General features: G+C 42.2%; 1 protein-coding gene and 1 non-coding gene across 5 annotated transcripts in view; both read right to left on the reverse strand.

Moving 5' to 3' along the window:
• ELOVL7 (ELOVL fatty acid elongase 7) overlaps positions 1–4,987 on the reverse strand; it is an 86,891-nt gene extending 81,904 nt beyond the window's left edge. For 2 of the 4 annotated variants that reach the window (XM_037728081.1, XM_037728080.1), the window contains exon 1: positions 4,757–4,940. The gene's annotated coding sequence lies outside the window, so the exon portion shown is untranslated. Of the gene's footprint in view, positions 1–4,756 lie in introns of all 4 variants that reach the window. The other 2 variants (XM_017499179.2, XM_037728082.1) reach the window with 2 other exon arrangements.
• A 3,734-nt stretch (positions 4,988–8,721) lies between these two features.
• LOC119467041 lies at positions 8,722–8,824 on the reverse strand. The gene has a single exon (XR_005195561.1). It is a non-coding gene; the product is annotated as a U6 spliceosomal RNA (small nuclear RNA).
• Positions 8,825–10,676: the final 1,852 nt, after the last annotated feature.

Genomic DNA, 10,676 nt, shown 5'->3' on the forward strand with positions numbered 1-10,676 from the left:
AAAAAAAAAAAAAAAAAATTACAATGGTATGCCAACTTCTATCATTTACGAAAAGAGTGATTTCACTTGCCAATGTAATAACATGTACTTTTAGAAATCAATTAGAAATAATGGAAATTTCAAATTTTTTAGAAGACCAATGTTATAAAATGCTTGATTGGTATTAGTTTTCAACTTTTTGTAACTGTGTATGGTCAAAATTGGATGAGTCACTGAAACACATGTAAGACATATTTTTAAAAGTGCATTTATGGCATGCTTCTTTCCATACTATGTGATGTATCTTACTGAAATCCTGGCTATTCTCAATTTAACATGCTGCCACATTCACAATGGCTCCAGAATTATGGGTTTGGTAAACAGCATCCTTCCAATCTGTGTGCAGTGGCTCGAGTCTGAAATCCTAGCACTTTGGGAGGCTGAGGCAGGACAATCATTTCAGCCCATGAGTTCAAGACCAATGTAGGCAACACAGTAAGGCTCTATCTGTACAAAAAATACAAAAAATTAGCCGGGCCCGGTGGCATGTGTCTATAGTCCCGGCTACTGTGGAGGCTGAAGTGGAGGACTGCCTGAGTCTGGGGATTGAGGCTGCAGTGAGCCGACTGTGTCACTGCACTCCTGCCTGGGTGACAGACAGAGACCCTGTCTCAGGGGAAAAAAAAGCATCCTTTGTATCTTAGAACTGATAAGCACGAGTGCTACATCATGGAGAATAAACAAATCTCAATAATTAGAAAAAAATCCTACTTTCTCAATTTGCCTAGAAATTATTTGAAGATAGAGGCTTTCTCTTATGCACAGTTCAAGACCCTTTGGCAGGAAGAATTGTGTGCCCCAAAGAGGATATGTTGAAATCCTAACCCCCAGTACCTCACAGTGTGCTATTATTTGGAAATTTAATTTTTGCAGATGTTAAAATGAGGTCATACTGGAGTGGGGTGGGCCTAAATCCATTATGCCTTATAAAATGGTTATGTGAAGACACAGACACATAGAGAGAATGCATATGAAGACCGAGGCAGAGATTAGAGTGACACCAGCACAAGGAATGCCAGGGAGTGCTGCTGTCACCAGAACCTAGCAGAAGCATGGAAGAAATTCTCCCCCAGAGCTTTCAGAAGGAATCAGCACTGCTGACAACCTAATTTTAGACTTACAGCCTCCAGAACTGTTAGGCAATAAATTGCTGTTTTTACAAGCTACCCAGTTTGTGGTACTTTGTTACAGCAGCCTGAGGAAACTGATACAACATTTAATAATGTTCATGTTGAATTGAATTGCTGTTACTTCATAGAGAGAAAACTTAGGCAAAATGCATTGATCCTACTTTTTAAATTGCTTTTAGAAATCTGACCATGTATATTAAGAACCATAAAAATGACCATACTTGCTGACAAAGTAATTCTGCTTCTGGAATAGTATCATAAGAAAACAAGTCCCAATTTGTAAAATGATACAGCTGCAAAGATGAGTATTACTACAACTTAGCTTGTTTATAATTTATTGCTAACATACTTGTCAAACAATACAGTATTAGTAAATTACATTATACTTACTAGAATACAAATAATATGAGTTCTAAAAATTACATAAGATGAAAAATGCTTACCAGCTGTTATATGGGAAACACAGAATACTAAAAAAAAAAAAATTATTTTCCGTTTTTTTTTTTTGAGACAGAGTCTTGCTTTGTCACCCAGGCTGGAGTGCAGTGGCGAGATCTCAGCTCACTGCAACCTCCACCTCCCAGGTTCAAGGGATTCTCCTGCCTCAGCCTCCCAAGTAGCTGGGACTACAGGCATGTGCCACCATACTCAGCTAACTTTTGTATTTTTAGTAGAGATGGGGTTTCACCATTTTGGCCAGGCTGGTTTCAAACTCCCGATCTCAGGTGATCTGCTTGTCTCAGCCTCCGAAAGTGCTAGGATTACAGGTGTGAGCCACTGTGCCCAGCCTGAGAATACTAAAATTCTACATAGAGTACGATGTAGAAAAATATGCATAGAAATAAAGAGAGAAGACAAGGGCAACATGGCTAAATATTCATTGTGGTAGAATTATGCTCAGTGGGTCAGAACTCTCTTCTTGGCTCCCTGATCTTATCCTTTGGTACCAATTTCCAGTCTTATTTTCTCCTCCCCTCAAGCTTCCCCACACACAGCCAATTCTTTCTTGGCAATGTCCCTCAGGTGCAGTCCAGGTCCACTTCACCTTACACAGGTTTTGTGAACATATTCCTGTCTGGCCTGACTGCAGCCTCATCTGACTATCTATCTACGGCCAGAATAACATAGTCATCCTACTGCTGAATATATCTATTATGTTAATCTGTCCATTTATGTTTTATGTACTTTTATGTATGTGCTATATTTTTCAATAAAAAGGGGGTTTTCTTTAACTTCCTGTGTTTTCACATTTTGTTTTGTCAAGATAAGGATAAAAAGTTCTCTGCTGATTTGCCCTGCTTCATTATACCTCTAAAATTAATGTTTCATCAGGACAGCTAGTACCTGTTTGTGACAATGGAGTGAACACAGGCTTTTCTCTCCTTCATTTACAATGTCTACAGTTCCTCCACATCTACCAATGCAAACTCCTTAACATCCTGTAACACCTGGCTTAAAAATTTCCACCATCATCAAACCTGCCTGATCCATGCTACCAAAATTTATACTGTATCATGTTCTACATTTATCAAACAACTACTAGCCATAAGGCCTAAAGATTTAATGTCCTAAGCTGTCTGCAATCTTTTTGTGGAAAGCAAACATAAAAAATGATAATGAACAGTAGAAAAGGGCATATGATGTGTTCAGGGTGGAGAAGAGGGAGAGTGGTGAAGAGAGGATGGGAATGGGTGAGACTGATAAAGGCTATAAGAGACCACGTAAAAATTGGATAGAAGATATTTCACAACTAGAGAGGAATGGCATGAGACAGGGTACCTTGGAGACCAGGATAATGGCAGGACCCTTAATGGAAATGAGCATCTAGAGTTGTTTTGGGGAAAAGCCAGGCAAGTCCAAGAGAAATATTACCATGCGCACTGAGAGGTATTACACTAAAACTGAAGAAGATGTGGAAAGCACAGAATCTTAAGCCAGATAAGTACAGATGAGAGTTAAGCCAGATAAGTACAGGTGAAAGATGAAGTATTGAAGTTCTGTAGATCTATTTTTCTTAAATAACAACAAAAAAGTAGGAGGGGGGTTGAAGGGTGTGGAGGCCTAAACTAGTATAAGGACACATACGAAGGAAAAGAGGGATCTGAGGTTGACAGCCTGGTGAACGATGCCTGAAACAGCACGGAACTTCAGAAATTAAGGACGAGCAAAGGAGCTCTAGTTCCAGTGCTGAAGACAGAGCCCCAGAGTTGGACTCTCCTACTGCTGAGATGGGTGTGGCCTTTGGCTTGTTACTTAACCTCTCCGTGCCTCAGTTTCCTCATCATTAAAATGAGAATATTAATATCTACCTCACATGATAGTTGTGAAGATTAAAAGCTTTAATACAAGAACTGAGATCAGTGCCTGGAACCTAAGCACTGATAAATATCTGCCACAGGGTGAGGGATGGATTTTATTTAGTTCTCGGTGACCTTGGGGAGACCAATTTCTGATCAGTAGTATGAACGGAAACTACAAAGAAAGGGAATGAATAAGCAGGTGCGTGGTAAGAAGGCGGAGGTATCCGCGACTCTTTGGGAGCAGGTAAGCAATAAAAGGGAGGAGTGAAATAATGGGTAATCCGAGAGCACAGGGTTAAGTGAACATGCTTTCCGAGGGGAGACCGAAGCAAGAGGCGAGGAACTCGGGTCGCTAAAACTATTCTTTAGTCAGAGCGGGACTCATTCGTGCTGTTCCCAACACACGGAGCAGGACACGTGTAAAGACCCGCTCCTTCCCGTCCCGAGTTCCCCAGGGAGCTCCAAAGAGCGCTAGGTCCGCGCGGGGTGAAGTTTGAAACAGCGCTGACTTGAGACAGCCCATTTCCAAACGAACGATACCCTGGACGACAGAACAACAGGCTTTCCTGTTTCCATCTCCGGCACGACCTGTTCCGCGGCTCTCTACTCATCAGTCTCCTCCCGGCCAGCAGCAGCCAGCGGGACAGGATGCGGCTCCGGAGCCGGAGGGACAGCGCCCCGCTCCCAGGGCAGCGCCCCGAGTTCATCCGGCCGCGGGAGCCAAAAAAGCGCTCAAAAGGAAAGGAAGGAAACAGAAAGAAAGGGGTTCGAGAATTTGGGGGGTGGTACCGAGGCCAGACCCCAGAGCTGGGAAAATGACCTCCGCGTCCAAGGTCGAGCAGGTCCTTCTCCCTCCTAGTCCCGCGGCGAGCACCTCTGCCTCTCCTGCTCCGCTTCGCAGGGCCGGCGCCGCGCGGGACCCCAGTCCAGGTTCCGCTCCGCTGCGCGCCCGCCCGCCCGATCTTACCTTCGAGTGCTGGCGGGAGGGGGCTCCCGGAGAAGGCGCAGGTGAGCACCGCGGCCCCGCGCTCCTCCGGAAAATGGCCTCGGCCCTCCCCACGCGCAGGCGGAGGGGACACAACTTCCCACGAGCCTCCCGAGCCCACGGAGGGCCTGGCCCGGCTCCCGGGGCCCCTGCACCCGGATCCCAATTCTCACGCCGCGCCCAAGTTCTTCCACCTGGCCGCTCCCGACGCCGTTACCTCGGCTCTGACTCCCGCCCCCGTCTCTTCTCCGCGCCCTGAGAAAGTTTGGCCCCTGCCCGCCCGCCCGGAGCCCCGCACTCACCTCACGGGGAGCGGAGCCGAAGCGCCTGGCGCGAGCCGGAGCCAAGGGCGGCGGCGGGCGGCGCGAGCGCGGAGCTCCTCACAGCGGCCCCTGCTGTCCCCGCCGCCGACTGGGCTGGAAAGGGGAGGAGGCCGCCGGGTGTCACCTGCCGGCTCTCCCACCCAGCCGCCTGACGCGCGCAGCGCCGCCCCCTGCCCGCCGCCGCCAGGTGCCCGCCGAGGGCCGGAGGGAGGAGCCGGGGCGGCGTGCGGGGCAGCGGCCGGGAGGGAGGGCGGGGGCCACGCTCGCCTCGCCTCAGCCGCGCGCCCTGACGCTCGGGACTGGCGCCCCCCTGGGCTAGCGGGGCTGGTCGTGGCACCTTTTACCCTTCTTTCCGAGCGCAGATGCCATCACTTGGGGGACATCTCTAGGCTGACATGGCAGAGTGGAAATTGTCGTCATGCGTGTCACATTTGAGAATGAGTTGTAGAAAAATCCGAAATTAGGAAAACCTAGGTGAGGCTGAGGCTGAGGCTGAGGCGGGGGCGGAGAAAAAGGGGACTCCCTGCTCCTAAAAGGGTATTGGGAGCGTTAATTCACATCCAAAATGGAGGCCAGACCCAGAGGAGAAGGCCCTGGGAGAGGAAGGCCGACTTGGCTCTGCTCCATCCCCTGCTTATAACGAATAAGAAACTAGAGAATTGCTGCAGTCTGGGTGGGGGCCATGGGGAGAGGACTTTTAGAGCAAAGACGAGTAGATTGTATATAATCTAACTTTGTTTCTGGTAACAGCAAGTGCTGCAGGAACAAAGTCTAGCAAATTCATTTCTCGTTATCTACCGTGGGATTGGAAGGTGGGGTGTGGATGAGCGTTCGGCTGTGCACCTGCGCTTGGTTTATTTATTTATTTTTTTAAACGCACCTGGCCTTGTGTCTGGTAATGATCCTCCTAATCGCTGGTAGGATTTGGAGTCATGGCGTCAAGAGCTGGAAGGCAAAATAGCCCAGAGAAGGTCCCTGCTTCTGAGGCAAACCAAAGGCTGGCATTGTGCGGTCCAGAAACCTAAAAATAAATAAATAAATAAATAAATAACTGTTTTTAGTTGCAGTCATGACCCAAGCACCTCACAAATGTGGGCTTTGTGTTGTGAGTTCTCAGCATGCAATCAAGAAACACAAAAGCGGGCGGGGAGCATCAGGACAACCAGAGGGGATGGGTAGGGAGAAAAAAATCAGGGGCCGGAAGCATGTTTTCTTCACATGTAGGGATTACCTTCAACAGCTTAATCCTACTACATTGAACAGGAGGTTTTCATGTTTTATGTAAAACTTTGAAAGTGTCCATTGAAAGGAAAGCAAAAAAGAAAAAAAAAAAAAAGCTTAAATTGCAAAGAATCTCAAAGTCAAAAAAACTTTTCTCCTTCCTTTTAGATAACTTTGCTTTTATAAAAGTTAAAAAGAGATCATTTAATAGATTTCGGAAGTCTTTTGGGAATGGGAGACAATTGCTTAATGATACTTGACTTTGAGCCTGTCACTATTTACCATTTATATATACTTATGAAATTTCAAAATGCAAAAGTTCAAATGGATTCATTTATTTAACAAATACTGGAGTGCTGCCATGTTCCAGGCTCTGATGTTTCAGTAGATAACAAAACAAATTCCCCATTCTCAGGGACTGTACATTCATTCTAGTTGGAGATGACAGACAATAAACGAATAAAGAAGTAAAAAATGTAGTGTTCAGGGTTTGATAAGTGCTATGAAGAAAAATAAAGAAGGGAAGGGAATAGGGACTTCTGGAGGTGGGGAGTTATGTTAAATGTTAAAGTGGTCAGGGAAGGCCACAGTGGAGCGGAATTTCAGCCGAGATTTTGAACAGGTAAAGTGATACACCTGTGTGCCTATCCGGTAACAGCATTCCACTCAATGGGAATGGCAAGGCTAAAAGCCCTGCAGGCATGGTCTGGGATGTTCCATTCATAGACCAGCAAAAAGGAGAGGTCAGCTGAATTTCAGTAAGGGGGGACATAAGGACAGTAAGAAATGAGGTCACAGAGTTAAGGAAGCAGTTTGAGTAGAGAAGTGACATCCTTTGACATTTTAAAAAGAGTATTTTGACAACTTTTTTTGAGAATAGGGCATGGGGTAGGGAGGAAGAGAGAAAGGGCAGAAGTAAGACAATAGATAATCAGGAGGCTCTTGGAAAATCCAGATGAGACATAAAGGTGGCTTTGACCAAGTTGATAGTAGTGAAAAATGGTAAGATTTAAAAAATACATTCTGAAGGTAGTATCAACAAGATTTCTTGAGAATTTGGTATGGGCTATGAGAGAGAAAAAAAGGAAGTCAAGGATGATTCCACAGTGTTTTGCCTTGGGTAACTGGAAGAAAAGAATTGCCATTTACTGAATGAAAAAGAAAAACTGTGAAAGGACAAAGTAGAGATAAGGACAGGTCAGGAGTTGTTTGGCATTGCTTTAATTTGAGATGCCTGTTACCTATCCATGGGATAGGTAAATGGGAATGAATGTCAAGTAGGTCGTTGATTACACCAGTCTGGAGGTCAAGAAGGAGAGGTGTGGGCTAGTAATATAAATTTGGGTGTAGTCACTTTCCACATGACACTGAAAGGCATGAGAATGGCTAAGAGCACCAAGAGTGAGACTAGGGAAGAGGTTATCCCTCCTTCCCTCATTTGCTAAAATCCCATACACATGGGTTCTGTATTTAAGCTCTTAATTCCATTCCACTGTCTATGTGTTCTGCTTTATAATTTCTTTTTCTTTTACTATTTTGTGTACATTTGAAAAGCAGCTGTCTTTCTTGTTTTCTTGTTTCCAATGAAAAGCTATGGCAGGATTTTTATTTTGTCTTAAGTTTATTTAGGAATAATCTGTCATCTTTCCGATATTGTGGTAACCCATCCATGAACATATATCTCCATTTGTGTAAATCTTCTCTTTTAATGAAGTTTTCATTTTCTCTTTATTGGTCTTTCACATATTTTATTATGCTTATTGTTAGGAACCTTATAATTATTGCCAATATTATCAATGTTTTTTGTTTGTTTGCTTTTTGTTTTAATATAGACAGGGTCTCTCACTCTGTTGCCCTGGCTGTAGTGCAGTGACCCAATCACAGCTCACTGCAGCCTTTAACTCCTGAGCTCAAGCAGTCTTCCAGCCTCAGCATCAGAGTAGCTAGGACTACAGGCATGCACCACTACAGGGGGCTAATTTTTTAACTTTTTGTAGAGACAGGACCTTGGAATGTTGCCCAGACTGGTTTCAAACCCCTGGTTTCAAGAGAACCGCCTTCTTCAGCCCCCCAAAATGCTGGAATTACAGGTATGAGTCACTGTGCCTAGCCTGATATATGTATTTTTAAGTTACATTTTCTAATTCTAAATATAAGAATGTTAATTTTTGTCTAATGGTTGTAAATCCTTTGTCTTTACTAAACTCTTAGTAATTTGTAAAGTGCCTTTGGTATTTTATTGAGGCAATATCATTGTGAATTGTGAATAATTACAATTTTATTTTTTTCACTGTATTTCATTTATACATATATATATACAATTGCATTTTAGGTTTTGGGGTACATGTGAAGAACATGTAAGATTGTTGCATAGGTACACACATGACAGTGTGGTTTGCTGCCTTCCTCCCCATCACCTGTATCTGGTATTTCTCTCCATGTTATCCCTCCCCAACTCCCCACTTTCTGCTGTCCCTCCCCTAGTTCCCCCCTACAGACTCCAGTGTGTGATGCTCCCCTCCCTGCGTCCATGTGTTCTCATTTTTCAACATCCGCCTATGAGTGAGAATATGTGATGTTTGATTTTCTTTTCTTGTGTCAGTTTGCTGAGAATGATGGTTTCCAGGTTCATCCATGTCCCTACAAAGGACATGAACTCATTGTTTTTTACGGCTGCATAGTATTCCATGGTGTATATGTGTCACATTTTCCCTGTCCAGTCTAAAAATATGGAACACTGCGTGAATTTGCATGTCATCCTTGCACAGGGGCCATGCTAATCTTCTCTGTATCATTCCAATTTTAGTGTATGTGCTGCTGAAGCAAGCATCACTGTATTTCATTCTTTAAGAGAAAATTGAACCCTGTCAACTTCTTACTCTATGTCAGTATCATATGGGTTTAACTTTTACCAGTGATTCTCAAACTTTACTGAGAGTCACAGTCCTTGGGATGTTATGCAAGTTCCTGAAAATTATTTTGAGATGCTGATTTACTATATCTGGAGAGTGAGCCAAGGAATGTGCATCTTAACACACACTGTATATGATTCTGTCAGAGTTGCTGAGATACCTTACATGTGACCTATCTCTTCTGAAATTTATCATTGCCTTCCCAGCTGAACTATAAACCCTAAAGGGGAGATATTTTGTCTAATCTGTCTTTATATGCGTGGTGCCTAGGATATTAGCCTACAAACAGTGGGTGCTAAATAAATATGTAGATGGCAAAAAGAAATTTAGAAAAGTTGTGGAATGTACTTTCGTGAGTTTCATATTTAAATGCTTTAAAATGTTTTCCTATGTTTATTTTATATATATTTCATAATGATATCTCTGATATCATCAGAGGAGGAACATAATTGCAATATGATACGTTAATTGAGTAAGTGATTATCAACCATTCCCTCATCTTGTTTCTTTACCTCAAGGTAGCTGTAGCCTGCCAGAATTAAAGTCTTCATCCTTTTTATTTCTTTGTGGATTGAAATGCAAACTATGAGTTTCAGAAAAATCATTTTCTTTCTGGTAATCCTGTTCACATATCTAAGATATATGTAAAATTTATATCTCCAAGGCAATGTGAGATACAGAATGAGAACATCTCATTACAACAATCAATATAATTATTTTCCTGTAAATCACAATTATTTGAAAATACTGTGAAGAATGCCATGATTTTTGACTGTGAAGAATTGCCACTTATTATAATCATGAAATTAAGTTTGATCTGACTTCAGATATAATAAAAATGCTTTCTGTGCCAACTATATTATCTGAATGTTTATTCAATCAGTTTATCTTGGTATCACAGTTTTGTGAAGGCCAAATCTAACATACTATCTGGTTAAAATTCTCATGTCCTACATTTCATGATAATAAACTGCTTTGCAAGTAGGTAAAGCTACTATCATAGTTTATGTTTTATTATATGGGTAAATAATATATCATCAGGAAAAACTGTATTTTAGTGATTTAATGGAAACAAGAAAACATGAAAAAATTTACAATTTAAAACTCCATGTAACTTTCATGAGTTTTGGGAATTGGTTACTAGACACTGTATGTTATTTGCAGTGCATGTTACTCAACTTTTTTATGCTAACTTTTACACAATGATAGTTAACTGATGTCTAATGTACCTCATAGGTTTACATGAGAATTCCGCAAATGGAGGCTCTGTCTTCCTGGAGGAGTTTCATTTATGCTAGGTTAGTGTTTCCCAAATTTGCTTAATTTTTATAATCACTGAGGCTAAATGCTAAAAAACAAATTTCAAGGCCCCTCCAACAGAGGGCCAGCTGTACTTTGGATAGCAATACAATAACCAATGAAAGAATTTTAATGAGTTTTATCTGTGTCTTTTCACATTGTATATTTTATTTTTATTCCCTAGATAAACCTGGTTTTGGAGATATAACCTGTATAATTTATTACCAATCCTGGATGATTACTTTCTTGGATAATCATTACATTTTTAGTGTAGTGATTGAAAGGCTTATCAATTTGGGGTAAGAAGAAAACAAAGAACATTTTTATTAATAGGCTATCACATTTTATAAGATTTTATAAAAACATTAGGATTTACATATTAGATTTTGTGTATTGTACGATACTCTGTTAGAAAAATATTTGTTTTAGAGATGGAGTCTCACTATGTTGCCCAGGCTAGAGTGTAT

Source organism: Cebus imitator, unplaced genomic scaffold, assembly GCF_001604975.1.
Source record: "Cebus imitator isolate Cc_AM_T3 unplaced genomic scaffold, Cebus_imitator-1.0 Scaffold255, whole genome shotgun sequence".
Taxonomy (NCBI): domain Eukaryota; kingdom Metazoa; phylum Chordata; class Mammalia; order Primates; family Cebidae; genus Cebus; species Cebus imitator.